Below are 5117 nucleotides of genomic sequence, written 5' to 3'. Positions count from 1 at the left end.
CTCTCTCTCTCTCTCTCTCTCGCTAATTTACGCCTCTTTGGCGAGAAACAGAATAGGACAGATTGAAGATCCTAAGAATATTCTCAAAGGAAAATCGATGTTGATAGGAATACTGGAAACATCCAAGCAGAATCCAAGCAAGACTGACGTGCAGAATAGCACGGAACAGAAACAGGAAGTATAGACGTGTGCGTGCGTGTGTGTGTGTGTGTGTGTGTGTGTGTGTGTGTGTGCGTGTGCGTGCGTGCGTGCGTGTGTGCGTGTGTGTGCGTGCGTGCGTGTGTGTGTGCGTGTGTGCGTGTGTGCGTGTGTGTGACACACACGCGTACACATATACCTGGTTGATTCAGATGTCTTTGAGTATTTGATTACCTATCATTCTTAATGTTTCTCGACAATACAATATAAGACAATTGCATTCTCTATTAACGTTTTATCAGAAGTAGAAATGTGATAAATCATTTGTTCTGAATGTCTAAAATGAAGTGGTATAAAATATTGTTTACAGCGAAATGATATAAAAACATTTTAAACTATCAATATATTGACAAGTAATGTAAAACTATCAAACGTCATTTGAATCGAGGACTACAGAAAAACGAACTAATCAGAATGGCTAACTACCTTGTCATTTGGCAGAAAAAGTATGATATAGACGTATTCTCTATAACATATCTATGTATAAACTTAAACACATCTAGATAATTGAAATCACATATGCAAACGCATCGAACATATTTCCGAGGGGATTCAAATTCATTTAAATACCACGAAAGAATATTTAAAAATTATATATGATACAGCATAATGAAAACGAAGGATTTCCAACAATTAATAATTGGTATTGGAATAGCACTTATCAGATATACAGTTTCCTTTGATGGCGACTATATAGTTAGTATTCCTCGTATTTCATATAAATTCAAAATTATGAGATCATTTTTCTACTTTGGCTGAATATTCGTAACCAGTTTACCACATTAAAGAGTGTTTAACTCTGTTGATTTTGGGAAAAGAGAAAATTGGAAAATATATTTCTCGAGGGTCTACAATTTACCGCCTTAACCATTCTATCTCTAATTAGATACTGTTGCAGAATATTGAATCGATGCCATCGGTCTTGAGAATATATACTAGTCATCAATAATCTAACCTGTCGAAAGCCTTAACCATTTACTAGTTGTTGTCTTCATCATATACTGTCTTAGTTGGTTGTAATGCATAACAGGCATTCCAAGTTCTTCTCTAATACCAAATCATCAAGGACCAGCCTATTCGTTTCTTAATAAAAGACAAAACAGAAATACATAACATGTATTTAAAACAAGAACTTCAGAGTAAAAGGACCTCTTCTGAAAAGTGGGTCCCTGAACCGTTTGAATACTGTCACTTCCCTAGAGTAGACAAGCTCAAGTCCCATTAGACTACACATGTCCTCTATTACTCTGATCATTGTTGAATCACATTAAAGTTGTACTTTAAGTCTTTATCTTTAATATGACACCAAACACTTTTGGCTGCGTGGGGCAGAACACTATATAGCTTATAATTTCAATTCAATTTATGCTGACTTTCGTTAGCTGCAACTGATTCGGAATATTGTGACAAAAATGATTGAACTCTGTGTTTAATAGAATTACATTCATTATGTTCGTATTGTTTTAATATCAATAAATTTAGGTTAATTTCCCGCTATTTTCTGTTGCACTATATGTCTGCAAAATCCAATGTAAATAAATTCATATTTATGCTTAGGCTGTCTAAAACAAATAATTCGATCACATCGACTCATCCCGAGATCAAATGCTCCGCATATCCAAGAGAAGGAATTTTGAATTACTTATCAAATCACTGAAATAGGCATTAAAGTCTATCTTTGGTCCGTATTCTCTCTCATAAACAAAAACTTTCTTTAACCTCGTTTCGGTATAGTATGTCATAAATCAAACAGGAACCAACACCTTATTAGTAAGTGTTGTCTATATGTAAAAATAATCACATTGTCTCGATGGTTTGCAGTAATCATACCACCTTCGTGTTTACCTCTAATCCCGCTGCCTGTACGTTTAGCTCTCATCTTCTCGCGTTTATGTTTACCTGTAATCACAATATAATCATGTTTACTTCTGTACTATCGTTATGTTTAGTTCTAGTGTCACTACCTTTGTGTTTAGTACTTGTTTCTCTACTTTCATGTTTCATTACACGAGTAATGTTTTCATTTCTTTAGCTTGAAAGCAATTTCAATGTTCATCTTTTCTACTTTGGTCATATCAATTGATTTGCCGGATTTCACGGGAGGGCTGCAATCAGAAAACCACTAATTTCAAAAACAAACGTTGCAATGCGTTTAGAGTAGAGTAAAACCCTACAGAATTGGTCCCTAGAGCAGTGGAAGAATTTAACTTTCTCGGACAAGTCATCCCTTACCTTATTTCTGACCACCAGCCGAGTATACGTGTGGAGACAGCCAAACGAAGCATTTGACCCAGACTGCCTTCTTCCAACTGTGAAACATCGAGGAGGATCTGTGATGATCTGGGACGGGGGGGAGCTATATCTTAGAAATCCGCCGGCCCAATGGCTTCTCTTTACAGCAGAATTAATAGTTAAGGCTATTCAAGCATTTTATCTGATCAAATTCATCCTATGGTTGCAGAACTGTTTCCAGAGGGAAACGCAATCTTTCAGGATGATAATGCACCAAATCACACAGCTAAAGTTGTTACTGAATGGCATGAGGAACATTCTAGTGAAGCTGAACATCTTATCTGGCCACCACAGTCCCCAGATCTCAATATTATTGAACGTTTATGGTGCATTTTAGAAAGACAAGTAAGGAGTCGATATCCTCCACCATCATCAGTACAAGAACAGGAGACTGTTTTAGCTGAAGAATGGACAAAAATTCCTTTGGAAACAATTCAATCTTTGTACGAGTCCATACCTTGTAGAATTCAAGCTGTAATTACCGTCAAAGGCAGTCCTACCCCATATTAAAATTAATTTGTTTGAAATTTTAAGGTGTTTCCATTATTTTGTACAACCCCTGTATGTATCTGCACTCACATGTGGCGTATGTGTGCGTGTGTGGACATGTGCGGCGTGTGTGTATTTGTGTATGCGTGTGCGGACTTGTGTGTATTTGTGTGCATGCACGTGTGTATGACGGTGTATATATCTATGCCTGTGTTTATTGATACAAAACCTGTTGAGTTGTACCACTTTATATCAGAATGCCTTAACCTACCGGTTTCATGAATAACGTGTATCATGTTCAAATAAATGCTAGGGTCGATACGATCGACGATGCCACAGCTCGGTCACCCTCCCATGACTAAATCAGTAAAAGAATAAACAAATACATATCTATTTTAGAGCTTATATGATAGATTTTAGTGATGCTGTATCGTTGTAAATACGAGGAAAATGATGTCACTGGATGAAAACGGTGAATAATATCATTCATAAACAAACTTTGGAAGCGTCGAATGTAGTTGGTATTTTGTAGACAAGAAAGTAAACTTCGAATGCAGTAAATCTGTAAGAACAGCTGAGAAAGAGCGGGTATTTATCATTATAAAACGGGGAAACGTTGCCAGCAGGCTGCTACAGGATTTGAGGGACGTTGAGGGACGTTTAGCTTAATGGTAAGAGCACTCAGCCGGTTTCTAAAGGATCCCGAAGTCGCCTGCTGAGTTTTTTTTTCTGTCTTATAAAGGTAAATATCCAATATTTATCTGCTGTCCTTACAGCTTTACTGCTTTCGAAATTTTCTTTCTTGTCTACAAAGTGAGTAATAAGTTCTGAATAAAAATAAAAATAAAGGAACGTGGGAAGATAATAAAAAATATTGGATTCTGGAATGAAGTAAATTGTGAGGCTAATAAAACAAAACATTTAAAACTTGTAATAAAAATATAAAAATTATTGGAAGCCAAATATACAAGAAACAGTATAAGATTATATATAACAATATGGTTAAGAGAACAAATATTGTTATGGAATTTGAAATTTCACTTCCCGCTATGTATTTGCTTTTGCTTAACTGCATATTTCCTGGCGAAGATAATTACTTTTCATATGGAAGATGTTCGCTACAGGATGTTCGCTACGGTCAAAATTACTATGTCAGAACGGGAACAGATTTTCCTATTTTGCATTTAATTAATAACAGATTTTTTGCAAGAGTTGTTTAAATGTGGAAAAAGGAGAGAAAAAAACTGAAATCGAAAATAACTTCTGCTCAAATAAAATTGATTTGGTTAAATATTTTCTCACAAACTTCATTATCGATTTTAAAAAGTATGCGTATACAAATGTTTGGCCGTAGCAGCAAGAGTCCCAAAATTAATTGTTTAATGGAGCCACCACAGCAAGGTATTTAATTATTCTAAGATTGAAGAAATTAAGCATAAAAATGGAAGTTTACGACTTTTTCCCTATTTTCCGTGGAAAAAAAATGTATCGGCTGACAACTGCAAGCTGATACAACAAATACTACCTAGTATTACTGCTGCTTATAGCCATCCATATTATACGACCACACTAAGATAGCAAAGCCGGCACTCACACACACACATATACACACACACATACACACACACATAGATGGTCCGTGAAACGAATGAATTACTAATAATATATATAAACGCATTGTACATAATTGTGTATTGAGGTTTTCTCTATAAATATTATCTTCTCAGGCCTATATTGGTCATTTTGCATACACACAGATACATACACACACATATATATATTAATGCGAGTGGCTGTGTGGTAAGTAGCTTGCTTACCAACCACATGGTTCCGGGTTCAGTCCCACTGCGTGGCACCTTGGGCAAGTGTCTTCTACTATAGCCTCGGGCCGACCAAAGCCTTGTGAGTGGAAACTGAAAGAAGCCCGTCGTATATATGTATATATATATGTGTGTGTGTTTGTGTGTCTGTGTTTGTCCTCCTAGCATTGCTTGACAACCGATGCTGGTGTATTTATGTCCCCGTCACTTAGCGGTTCGGCAAAAAGAGACCGATAGAATAAGTACTAGGCTTACAAAGAATAAGTCCCGGGGTCGATTTGCTCGACTAAAGGCGGTGCTCCAGCATGGCCGCAGTCG

The sequence above is a fragment of the Octopus bimaculoides genome, chromosome 6, assembly GCF_001194135.2.
Source record: "Octopus bimaculoides isolate UCB-OBI-ISO-001 chromosome 6, ASM119413v2, whole genome shotgun sequence".
Lineage (NCBI taxonomy): Eukaryota > Metazoa > Mollusca > Cephalopoda > Octopoda > Octopodidae > Octopus > Octopus bimaculoides.
Note: the sequence above shows the minus strand (reverse complement) of the source record.